A 13,891-nucleotide genomic window follows, 5' to 3' on the forward strand; every position below is an offset into this window, starting at 1 on the left:
TAGCTAAAGATTTGTCAATTTTGTTTATCTTTTCAAAGAACCAGCGCCTAGTTTCATTAATCTTCTCTAGTGTCTCTTTAGTCTCTATTTCATTTATTTCTGCTCTAATATTTGTTATTTCCTTCCCTGTATTAACTTTGGGTTTCATTTGTTCTTCTTTTTCTAGCTCCTTGAGGTATAAAGTTAGGTTGTTTATTTGAGTCTTTTTTTTTTAATTTTATTTATTTATTTATTTTTGGCTGTGTTGGGTCTTCGTTGCCGCACATGGGCTTTCTCTAGTTGCGGTGAGTAGGGGCTATTCTTTAGTGCGGTGCGTGGGCTTCTCACTGTGGTGGCTTCTCTTGCTGCACAGCACAGGCTCTAGGTGAATGGGCTTCAGTAGTTGTGGCTTGCGGGCTCTAGAGTGCAGGCTCAGTAGTTGTGGTACATGGGCTGAGTTGCTCCACAGTATGTGGGATCTTCCCGGACCAGGGTTCGAATCCATGCCCCCTGCATTGGCAGGCAGATTCTTAACCAGTGCACCACCAGGTAAGTTCTATTTGAGTCTTTTTTCGTTTCTTGAGGGAGGCATTTATCACTATGAACTTCCCTTTTAGAACTGTTTTTGCTGCATCCCACAAATTTTGATGTATTTCTACCATTGTTTGTTTCAAGGTATTTTTTTACATTTCTCTTTTGATTTCTTCTTTGACCCATTGGTTTTTCAGCAGCATGTTATATAATCTCCACATACTTGTGGATTTTCCAGTTTTCTTTGTATAATTAATTGCTAGTTACATACCATTGTGGGCAGAAAAGATTTTTTAAATAATTTCAACCCTCTTAAATTTATTAAGCCTTTTTGTGGCCTAACATATGATCTAGCCTGGGAAATGTTCTATGAACACGTGAAAAGAATGTGTATTCTGTTGCTTTTGAATGGAATGTTCTATATAGGTTTGTTCAAACATGTCATTTAAGGCTGATGTTTCCTTATAGATTTTCTGTGTGAATGATCTATCTATTGACATAAATGGGATATTATAATCTCCTGCTATTATTGCATTGCTATCCGTTTCTCCCTTTAAGTCTGTTAATACTTGCTTTAAATATTTAGGTGCTCCAATATTAGGTGCATAAAAATTTACAATTATTACATCCTCTTGTTGGATTGACCCCTTTATCATCATGTAACGCCATCTTTGTCTCATTATTATTTATTATAAATAATAAATTCAGTAAAGTTGCAGGATACAAAATCAATACACAGAATCTGCTGCATTTCTATATACCAATTACAAACTATCATAAAGAGAAATAAAGAGGGCTTCCCTGGTGGTGCAGTGGTTAAGAATCTGCCTGCCAATGCAAGGGACATGGGTTCAAGCCGTGGCCCGGGAAGATCCCACATACCGCGGAGCAACTAAGCCCGTGCGCCACAACTACTGAGACTGAGCTCTAGAGCCCATGAACCACGTGCCACAACTACTGAAGCCTGTGCACCTAGAGCCCATGCTCCACAACAAGAGAAGCCACGACAATGAGAAGTCCACACACTGCAACGAAGAGTAGCCCCCGCTCAGAAAAAGCCTGAGCACAGCAACAAAGACCCAACACAGCCAAAAATAAATAAATAAACAAACAAATAAATAAATTTATTTTTTTAAGAGAAATAAAGAAAATAATCCTATTTATAATTGCGTTAAAAAGAATAAAATACCTAGGAATAAATTTAACCAAGGAGGTGAACAACCTGTATACTGAAAATTATAAGACATTAATGAAGGAAATTCAAGAAGACACAAATGGAAAGATATTCTGTGCTCATTAATTAGAAGAATCAATATTGTTAAAATGTCCACACTACCCAAAGCAAGCTACAGATTGAATGCAATCCTTATCAAAACTCTAATGGCTTTTTTCAAAGAAACAGAACAAATAATCCTAAAATTTGTATGGAACCACAAAAAACCCTGAATAGCCAAAGCAATCTGGATAAAGAAGAACAAAGCTGGAGGTATCATGCTCTCTGATTTCAGACTATTACAAAGCTATAGTAATTAAAACGGTATGATATTGACATAAAAACAGATACACAGATCAATGGAACAGAATAGAGAACCCAAAAATAAACCCACACATATATGGTCATTTAATTTACAACAAAGGAGCCAGGAATATACAATGGGGGAAGACAGTCTCTCCAATAAATGGTACTGGGAAACCTGGATAGCCACATGAAAAAGAAAGAAACTTGACCACTATCTTATACCATACACAAAAATTAACTCAAAATGGATTAAAGACTTGATCATAAGACCTGAAACCATAAAACTCCTACAAGGAGACACAAGTGGTAAGCTCCTTGACAAAGGTCTTGGCAACGATTTTTTGAATCGGACAGCAAAAGCAAAAGCAACAAAAGCAAAAATAAGTATGTGGAACTACATCATACTAACAAGCTTCTGCACAGCGAAGGAAATCATAAACAAAATGAAAAGGCAACCTAGTGAACAGAAGAAAATATTTGCAAATCATATATCTTATAAGGGGTTAAGATACATATAAATATATGTGTATATATTCAAAATATATAAAGAACTCATACAACTCAATAGCAAAACAATCAGTCTGATTTTTAAAATGGGCAGAAGATCTGAATAGACATTTTTCCAAAGAAGACACACAAATGGCCAACAGGTAGATGAAAAAATGCTCAACGTCATTAATCATCAGGAAATGCAAATCAAAACTACAATGAGATATCACCTCACAGCTGTTTAGAATGGCTGTAATCAAAAAGACAAGAAATAAGTGTTGATGAGGAAATGGAGAAAAAGGCACCCTCCTGTGCTGTTGGTGGGAAAGTAAATTGATGCAGCCACTGTGGAAAACAGTATGGAGGTTCCTCAAAAAATCAAAAATAGAACTATCACATAATCCCATAATTCCACTTCTGGGTATTCATCCAAAGAAAATGAAAACACTAACTCGAAAGGACATCTGCACCCCCATGTTCATTGCAGTATTATTTACAATAGCCAAGATATGGAAACAACCTAAGTGTCCATCAATGGATGAATGGATAAAGAAATTGTGGATATATACAATGGAATATTATTTAGCCATAAAAAAGAGGAAATCTTGCCATTTGCAACAACATGGATGGAACTTGAGGGCCTTATACTAAATGAAACAAGTTAAACAAATACCGTATTATATCTCATATGTGGAATCTGGGAAAAAACAAACAAACAAGCTCATATAGATGCAAAGAAAAGATTATGTGGGTGCCAGAGGTGGTGAGTTGGGGAGAGTGGGAGAAATGGGTGAAGTGGGTCGAAGGTTAAAAAAGGATTAAATAAACACAGTGCATTACTAAGAACATAAGAAAATAGTGTACTATTGCCTAGTAAATTGTGACCATCACCTATAACAAATAAATAAACAAACATATTTGTGTGTGTTGCTATATAAACTGAGGTCTGTAAAAAGGATAATGTCATTAACCTTGGTGTTCTATCATCAAGAAGTTCTACTTTTACACTTCAAACAATCTACTCTCCTCCATACACACAAAAAAGTCACCATCGCTTAAAATAGACGTACTTTAACAACGAAAATGTTTGCATCTTTGTCAAACTAAATATTATGTTGAGATATTTCACACATTTCCACAGAGGGGGATAAAAAGAATGACGTTGAATTTACTTCCTTCTTTGTGGTATAGTCAGTGCTTACATTAAGATTGGATGACACACCATTTCTTTTGGAGATAGACTGAAAAAGAAATGGTAATTTTTTTTGAAAAGATTGTTGGAAAAACTTATACCTGTTGACAAATACATTATTTAGTAATTAATTTAATCAGATCTAGTAAATATAAAGGAAAATTTTCTTAAGTCTTTCTGGATCTCAAGAATTCTAATCATTTCAATGGCTCTTTGTTTTGGTTTGCTGGTATTTACTAACATTCTGATTTATATTTATTTGGAAGCAGTACCCATTATCTCAAAATAACTGTATCTCCATCTCATTCTCTCTCCCTTTCTCTCTCTCTCTCTCTCTCTCTCTCTCACACACACACACACCCCTACACTCAGAAACAGTCTATTTTGCAGGAACATAACTGGATTCCATCTCCCTTATTCTACTTTGAAGGAGTAATGCTGTTATGAGTTGATCAAGATGGGAAGATGGCCTTAATGTTTCCATCAGCTCGACTAAACTTCAAACAGGCTTCTCTCTAACTCTAGGCCCTGATGTCCCTTTTCTTAGAGTCTTTACATTAGAAAACTTGTCACTTCTTTATCTTCCCTTCTGAGATGTAAATTTTTAAAAGCCTCTTGCAAGTTTTACAACATGGAATGTCTTTCTGGGATAATACCTTTGAAATATATTCATCAAGGAAGATAGCAGCCCATCTCCCAGTCTCTGTAGGAGGGTAGGAGCCCACCTTCAGTAGGCAGGCAGCCTTGCTCCAGGTTGTAAAACTACCTCCTGTCATAAAGATAAGGGAATGATTGCTTTTCCTTTTGCCAATTAACAAATATAGGTAACCTAAGATTACCCTTCAGGTCTTAAAGACATCAGCTCTTAAAAACTTTCCCAACTCTTTTTTTCTACAAGTACCATGTCAGTTTTGTTTTTTTTAAAAAATATTTTATTTATTTATTTATTTATTTGGTTGTCCCAGGTCTTAGTTGTGGCAGGTGGCCTCCTTAGTTGCAGCTTGCCAGCTTCTTAGTTGTGGCACGTGTGCTCCTTAGTTGCAGCCCGCAGGCTCCTTAGTTGCGGCACATGTGCTCCTTAGTTGTGGCTTGACGGCTCCTTAGTTCCCAACTTTTCTTTCAATGGAGTTTTCTGTCTCTCTTCCCTATTGCAGTAGCCTGCACAAAGTCCTCCTCACCTGCTTAACTTTGGTCAGTTTGCTGTTTGCTGTGACAGAGCCAAATTCATGATGTCAGGAAACAATGCTTTTTTGTGATGTGGGATGATATTGCAAATCTCTTGTTCCAATTCTTAGTCTATAACCTATTTCTGAAACCCTTTTTCAAAAAACAAAAGCAAAAAAAGATGTTACGTAACTCACCCAAGGTTACAAAGTGGTTGGGCCAGGATTCAAGCTTTGGTTGATTCAAGCCTAAAAGCTGATACCTTTAAACCCTACATTGTGTTGCTGTAACCATCTCCAAAAGTATAAATACAAGGTGTTTAGTTTTTATATTAATAGTGGAAGTTAAGGGTGCACAAGACACATCTTTTCCTTCCTGAAGGAGGCAACATGTGGTGCAATTAACAAGATTTCCTCGCACAGAATTGGAAGGATAAGGGTATTCCAGGCTGAGAGAACTGAGTGGTTACAGAACAGTGAACACTCGTGCATCAGAAAGCAAAGAGGGGAAAGGGCAGTAAGAATGAAGTCTTGAAAAGTCAGCTGGAAGAAGACTGGGGAGAGCCTTGAGAGCCATACTAAGGACCCTGGACACTATAAAAAAATATGGGCAGCTATTGAAAGTTAAAGAACATGAAAGTGAAATGACTAGTACCTTTTTGTTTGAGGCTTACTTCTTTGTTTTGTTGTTTTTAATTATTATTTACAACCAATAAGAACATTTAGCAAGGTTGCCAAAAACAAGATGAACATACAAGGCTAGTGTAAACTGAACACCAGCAAAAATAATTTAAAATGTCATTTTTAGAAGAAACAATTTTCAATAGCAACACAATTACAACATAACTCCGAAAAATCTCACAAGAGATGTAAAGTGTCTTTTCCGAGAAAAGTATAAAACCTAATTAACGAGTACAAGAGAAGTTGTAAGTAGAGAGATAGACCATGCTCATAAATGGAAAGACAAGAAACTGATCTATAAATTCTATGCAACAACAATAAAAATCTCACAAAGGTTATTTGTGGAAGTTTACAGGCCAGTCGGTCCTCAAGTTCACAGAAGAAAAATGACCAAGTTGGTCAAAATGATTTTGAAGAAGAAAAAGAATAAATCTCAAAACTGCCCAGGTGTTAAAACATTTTAAAACTAAGTGACCTGACAGAGGCAGATATACAGAACAAACTAGTGGTTACCAGCGGGCAGAGGGAAGGGGGCAGGGGCAAGATAGGGGTAGGGGATTATGAGGTACAAATTATTATGTACAAAATAAGCTATAAGGGCAATACAGCCAATATTTTATAATAACTGTAAATGGAGTATAACCTGTAAAAATTGTGAATCACTATATTGTACACCTGTAGCTTATTGAAAAAAAAACTTAGTGACCTGTGATTTTGGCTCAGAGACATTAGTTGTGGTTTTATATTTCTTTGTTGGGTTAAAGAAATAGTGTGGAGAAGGGAGATAGGAAAAATGACACAGATGACAAAAAAGAAATGGTCTCCTTCACAGCTCCTCATCCACTTTAAATCAGAGTGACCCTGATCCTTAAACAGAACGACCCCGACTCTTAAACAAAGACAAAAGTTAGTTTCAAAAAGAAGCACTTACACCACAGGAGCCTGACCTAAGGATAATAACAGTTGGAGTGAAGCTTCAATCAGCCACCTGGCATTTGCCCATCATCTGATATGAGCTAAAAACAAAGGAGTCGGAACATGAAACTGTAAGCACACTGCCCTGGGTCTCAAATAGCCTGGGACAAAGCTGAGAGGCAGAAGTCACACAGGAAATAAGGAACCTACTTACAAAGCAACATCCTAGTAAGTACAATAAAGTGCAGGTTTAAACACAAAAACATGCTGAGAGTTGCAAGCAGAGGGGTAACCACAGGCAGATGTGCTCCAGGGCACATTCTGAGGTGGGTCTGGGAAGCTTATGGCTAGTGAGGGAGTCATTGCCGTTGAGAGCGCTTTCGCTCATCTGTTCCTGGTCCACTGCAACTCAGGCCTCCAGTAGGGAAGCACCAACACCACCACTGTGCACTGCTGATTCCACCCAAACTCCATAAACATATGATAAACTCATCAAGCTAAAACTTCATAATCTGTCTTCTATAATAAATTAGCTAATGATCTTGTCTTAAGATTTTCGAAAATGGTCAGCTTGTCTTCCTACTTCTTGTCTTTCTTGTTGTGTGTTACATGGGGCTGCAGTGAACTAGGAATTTCTTCCCCTGAAGACTCTTTAGCTGAGGCTTTAGATCACTCACAACTGTTGCTTGCAGATCCCCAGTATGGAAGGAACAGAGGTTAGTACCTGGCCAAGAATGTGATTCCTCCCACTGAGAGGCTTACTGAATTGTTTATAGAATGGTGAGTCCCAGGAGGACCCGAAAAGAAATACATATTGGATCCTAACGATGTTCTCTTTGCAGGGGCACTGCCTACATTGAGCATTATTAGAACTATAGACTGTTAGCTCCAATCATGGACCCACTACAGCTTTCTAAACCATTTATATCACACTAGCTCACTAACCTGATATATCCAGGAACCAAGATTCCAACTGGAAGTACCTCAGTTGGGTGTTGGGTCATTCATATTCCAACCAAAAGGTAACATAAATTTCATATTGATAAGTCTGAAATGATTAAGGCAACCACATAAAATCTTATTACTTAAAAGAAATTAAACTCACTGTGGTTTATTCAGCAATATTCCTCCTCCATGTCCAAAGTCAGATTGTTCACCAGTTAAATCTAATTTGCTGTAATCTTGGTAAATAGGAGGTAATCAACAAGTCCTCAGCTCCAGCTCCGAAGCAACACGTAACACATTTCTGAAATACGTTAATAAAAAGAGGATGGGGGAAAGGCTTTCTGACCATAACTGACATTCGTGATGTAGCAAGAAGGTTCTCTGAGTTCTGACATTCTATTTGTTGGAATTATAAATAGGTACATTGCTTACGTGGTTTGTAATTTGTTATTGCTTCTGTTACCCCTGCATAGTTACTGAGATTAGAGCCCCAATTTCTTGACTGTCTGTCTTAAATTATTAGCTTGCTTGATCTCAGGTCAGCCTCACAACAACCCTTCGGGAAATTATTCTGCTTGCCACTTTGCAGTTGAGGAAACTGAGGCACAGAGAAGTATTGCCCAAAGTCTCATAACTAATCAAGGGCAGAGACAATACTTACAACAACTCTGACGCCAGAGCCCAAGCTCTTAAACATGTGCTCCACGGCTCCCCTAGGGTAAAGCCTTTTTGTATAATTGCTCATTAATTATATGTGGATTGGTGGTTAGCTCAAACATTTCTAAATAGGGTCTTAGGCCTATCATCCTAGTTGGAAATGGGGAACTAGGGCTCTTGCTTGAAGATATGTTTCAATAGCAAAACCTATTTTCACTTAAACAGTAGAGTTATTTGGGGTCGTTTATTTGGACTGATTAACAGAATTTGGAGGGGTTAAGGGTTAAAGTCCTCCCAAGCCATCCTTTGGTGCTGCTAGTATGGATCACATTACTACATACTTAACATCATTTTTTTTTTTGGGTTTCCTGAAGAAGCAATCTGTGCTAGGATACCTGTCTTCCTATTTTACACCTTTGAGCATGAAAATACTCTGAACCACAGTATAAAGTCACAACTACTTTTTCCCTCCGACTGGATTTTTCCTGCTCTGATCCATTGAAAGACATACAAGCTACTGCTACACAATGCCTAAACAATTGTTCAGTTAGATGTGAGGGGGAAAATGCACATTCACTAACTACAAAGCATCATGCATACAGAGCCACTTTCAATATGTATCTTATTCTCATGGTCTTGCAGAATTTAGACCTTGGTGTTTGATTCTCTTAGGAAGCATAGTTGTTCTAGGGTTGATATTGCACAAAACCAGAATTGGAGACAAGGGAAATTTTGTCCCTAGGCAGAATTTTGAAGTAGGAAAAACTGTTCTTGGCACTGTATTCCTCTCTTAGGCACTTAATCTGAGTTCCAATCTTACTCTGAACTGGAGGTGTTGGGACTGTCCCCCATAGGTATTCTGAGAAAGGATGTCATCCACTCAGTACCAGCCTGGTGTCCTCAGGACTCAGTGGGCTCTGGAACTGCACAAAACTGGCCTGAATCAGCTAGCTAAGTGGCTTTGGGTAAATAATCTCTCTAAACCTTGGTCATATCCTCTGTAAAACAGGGATGATAATATCTATATTCTAAATGTGTTAGGAGGATTGAGCGTAATTCTTTTTTTTTTAATTTATTTTATTTATTTATTTTTGGCTGTGTTGGGTCTTTGTTGCTGCACGCGGGCTTTCTCTAGTTGTGGCGAGTGGGGGCTACTCTTCCTTGTGGTGCGCGGGCTTCTCATTGCAGTGGCTTCTCTTGTTGTGGAGCACCGGCTCTAGGCAGGTGGGCTTCAGTAGTTGTAGCACGTGGGCTCAGTAGTTGGGGCTCGTGGGCTCTAGAGTGCAGGCTCACTAGTTGTGGCGCATGGGCTTAGTTGCTCCGTGGCATGTGGGATCTTCCCGAACCAGGGATCAAACCCATGTCCGCTGCATTGGCAGGCGGATTCTTAACCACTGTGAGACCAGGGAAGCCCCGAGCGTAATTCTTTATGTAGGCTGAGAAGCACAATACCAAAGACACAGTAGGAACTACATAAATGGTAGATTTTTTTGGTGTTTGATATAAGCATAAAGCATAGGTAAAGGGTCTATTTCTGCAGAGGGTATAGGTTTGAGGGAGTCATTTTGTGTATTTCTTCCTCTGAATGATAAAGATGTCCTACGCGATTTTTAAAGATGAAAAATGTTAAGTGCCACTCATCTGTAGCGAATAACCTGAAAATACACTTGCAGACCAAAAGGCTGATTTAACTGGAGATTAAAAAAAAAAAAAATCTTACAGCACATCACAAAACAATATAGTACATTTTCAAAGGTGAAAAAAAAACCCACCCAACTCATCCACATTGTGCAACTAGCTTATAGGATGTTTAAAGACATGAAAATCATCCTTGAGAAAATGCTTACATGTAAAGAAGACAAAATTGTCGTGACTATATATTGTGGGAAAGAAAATTACCTAACGAGGCTTGGGGTGAAGTTACAGCGTACTGAACTGTGTCATTAAAAAAACCAGGGCTTCCCTGGTGGCGCAGTGGTTGAGAGTCCGCCTGCCGATTCAGGGGACACGGGTTCGTGCCCCGCTCCGGGAACATCCCACATGCCGCGGAGTGGCTAGGCCCGTGAGCCATGGCCGCTGAGCCTGCACGTCCGGAACCTGTGCTCCGCAGTGGGAGAGGCCACAACAGTGAGAAGCCCGCGTACCGCAAAAAAAAAAAACAAATCCGTTCATCAAATATTTGTTGAGCGCCTGCTACCTGCCAAGCACAAACAAAATCATTCACAACCACCAACTCTTCTTTGGTTTCTTGGGGCCCAGGAGTCCTCCCCGTTAAGAACGGAACTATCTTGGTTATCAGCTTACCCTAAATTTACCGAGCACGCCATTGAGCAAAGGGACAGAGCAAGTACGCCCCGAACCCCGCCTTGCGCAGACCTCGTGCGTTTACGTATAATCGCATCTCGAAAACACCAAGGCGTACCTACGGTGTCCCACGAGGAAATGGTAGTGCAGCAACAGCGACTTGTTCCGCCCGCGTGAAAGATGGCGCTTCACGCGTCAGCCATCCCTGCTGCCCGGTTTCTTCCTTAAGGGGGCGGGGCCTAGAGAGAGCAGGGGGTGTGTTTAGGAGGTGTGCGGCTTTGTTTTTCCCGCCCTTTCTCTCCTCCCCTTGCTCTCACAGTATTCGCTAAGGGTGAATGAGGAAAGAACTGATAAAATTTACCAGGAGAAGAGCACAAGGCGGGAAACGACCACGGCGTGAAGCGGGTTCGCGGACGCAACGCGCGCGGGGGCGGGGCCAGGGCCGCGGGGGCGGGACTGCGGTTGCGGTTCTATGCCCGCGGCGGCGGCGGCGGAGGCGGCGGAGGCGCAGGCGGTGGCGAGTAGGTGAGTGAGAAACCGGCGTGTAGGTGGCTGTTTGGGCTCCGGGTACCTGGACCGCGCGGGGGCGGCGGCGGAGGCTCTCGCCAAGGCTCTGCTCGGCTGGTCCTCTCTTTGCCGCTCTCTTCCCTGATCGAAAGCCGGCATCGGGAATTTCAGCCCGGCGACCAGTGGAGTTGCCTTCATCCGGGCTTTCTGGCAGTGGCGGCGCAGAGGCAGGGGGACAGGGGTCGGTCCGTTTTTCCGCCCACAGTCCCCGAGCTGGCTCCTTCTCGGGGTCCCGGCGTGACACTCAGAGGGACCCGTCGGACCCCCTGTGCCGCGGGCTCAAGGGAAAGGAGCCTCGGGCACCGAGAGGCCTGGCCCGGGGAAAACCAGAGGGCGGGCGGCGCGCGGCTGCTCCGTACGAAGTCGGGGTCCGAGAGGGGATAAAGCGGCGTGGCGTGGGGTAATACTACTAGTCTACAGAAGTTGAAGTTTCTAAGGATTGCTGATGTCTTGTAAATTTGGGCAGCAAATCTAGACTGTCTTTTGCTCCCGTTCTGTGGTTCACGACCTGCTTACTTCACTTCTCCGAGGATACACAGACTTACTTAAAGGAATTGACCATTATGACTTGGGCATCACTTGACTGATGGTATCGGTTGCAAAAAGAAGTGCAGTGATTACGCGTCTGCTGTGACCCCTCAGGGTCTGACTGGCCCCGGTGAACTCCACCAGGCTTCTGTATTCAGGAGACCGGGAGGTCATGCACTTGCCCGAGAGACATGGCCCTTTCAGAAACAATGAAGTTTGTTAGGCTCTCGTTAAAACAGTCTGGTTGTGGCCAGTGGATAAATTTCAATTCAAACTGTTCTCATCTCTCTTGTGATGCAAAGCAAGGGGACACAATACATCTAGCACTTTAATTTGTACAAAGAGATTGGAAAATACTGGTAGATACAATCTTAGACATTGGAAAACTTTTAACATAAAGGGAACATCACAGAAGCAAGAATACAATATATGGGAAATTAATAATATGGAGTCAGAATACTTGAAGTATGATGGTGTTATGTGACACAGACACTGTTGCCAGCACCTTGGCAGTCTAGGAGAGCCCTGAATCAGTTGGAAACTACCTCATCATGCCTGTTCTCTTTACACATATGAAACAAAAACAAGAGAAGTGATAGACCACATCGCAGATTGTGCACTATGCCAGGACTAACCTGCTCCAAGGAAACAGTTACATGGGAGCTAAAGTGTTTTTTCTCCACCTTTTAAAGTTGATAAAATAGTGTCTTTCTTTGGCCCTGTTAGCAGTTCAGAATTTACCTTCAGAGAGAGAGAAAACCAGAGGAGACTCCTATCTTTCAAGCCTGCCTTTGGGCTCTATTTTAATTAAGTAATTCTAAGGAGTAGTAGGTTAGCCTGCCTATTTGAGAAACTGGAGCTGTGAAAGATGGCCTGATAGTGATATGATGAACTTAACCTCTGAGTCTTGAAGTGTTGCGAACTATCTGGTGTTACAAGCAGATCACTGTCAATAGTTGGTCAGGGCAGCTCCTGTTTTGGAAGGTGGGCTGGTTTAGTATCCTGCTTCTCTTAGAGCTGGGAGAAAATAAACAGAAAACATGGTTACAAGAAGTGTGGGCCTTATGATGGTTGAATTCTGATTTGCAACAGCAGTGGACCAACCAACTTTCTAAATATCAATCAGAGAAGAGATGGCTGATTTTTAGCAAAGGTTTAAGAAAAAGCAAAACTTCAGAACTACCCCTGTGCTAACAGTTTTAACAGATGATAATTAGTATAATCTTTACATCTGCATATGTTGGATGATTTTCGGGAAGTATATTGGGTACATCTTCATGAACCCTGTTTTTTGTTTACAGGAGTGTGGCAAGCCACTGTGTCACCAATTTGAATCCTGGCTTCCCTCAAAGACTCTTACGGCTTTTGTTTGATAACTGTCTGGTATAGCCAGCACTGCATGTAAATAAGATATATAGATAAAAGACTCTTGGTTTTGAACTGATTTTTTTGAGCCATGTCTGTATGTATGGATTTTCTTTACCAAAGATGATGACTTTAAGTGTTAGTAGACTCATTTTACTACTCTCCTAAGTGTACTACTCTGTGACTTTTGGCAGGATTTAAAGCTAAACAATTCAACATAGCCTTTGTCCCTTATTCTCTTTCTAATGATACTAGCAATGAGATTGAATGTAATTAGTGGTCTATAATAGTTGAGTTTTCACAATCAGGTAAAAAGTTGTCCCATAATCTAACCATATTTGCTCCAGGGCTCAATTCCATTTAAGGAAGTGTTTTTATTTTCAACATAATGATGAAATGTTTGAGTAGCAGTATTGCCTTTATGATTATTCACCTTTTTTATCCAAAAAGGAAGAACAAAAGAAGAATATGTTACCATATAATTGTATAGCTCTGTGTTTACTTAATTCGTCTCCTTGGCCTCCAGTTTGCTGTTGTTAATTATCATAACACCATTACAGTTTCAATTCAGATTATACTCCTATATTCTGTCATTATAAACTGTTTAAATTGTATCCATAACAGTGGATATTTTAAACAAACTATACAACTTATGCCCAGTATAGTCTCTTAAGTCTATTAAATTGATATAACACATTAAAAAAGTGAATATTTCCTAAATGAATTTCTAGAATAAAAAATACACAAGAACTGTTCTTGTGTTAAGCCATTTCTGCACATATCCACATACCTACTGTAAAGCGTTTTGCCAAGCACTGTATAACTGTTCTTGACATCATGATAAAAGTGCTCATACAGTACTCTAAAATTAGAGTAGTTTTTTGTTGGGTTTTTTTTTTTTTGCTTTTCATCAGTCTCTGAACTCTCCTGACAAGATGTAGATCAAATTCTTTATTTTAAGTAAAATGGTTTACTTTGACATGAATTTAGTTACAGATAAAATGTTAATTCCCAAAGCAATCATACAGGCAAAGATAGATATATCATAGTTTACCT

This window comes from Phocoena phocoena, chromosome 6, assembly GCF_963924675.1.
Source record: "Phocoena phocoena chromosome 6, mPhoPho1.1, whole genome shotgun sequence".
Taxonomy (NCBI): domain Eukaryota; kingdom Metazoa; phylum Chordata; class Mammalia; order Artiodactyla; family Phocoenidae; genus Phocoena; species Phocoena phocoena.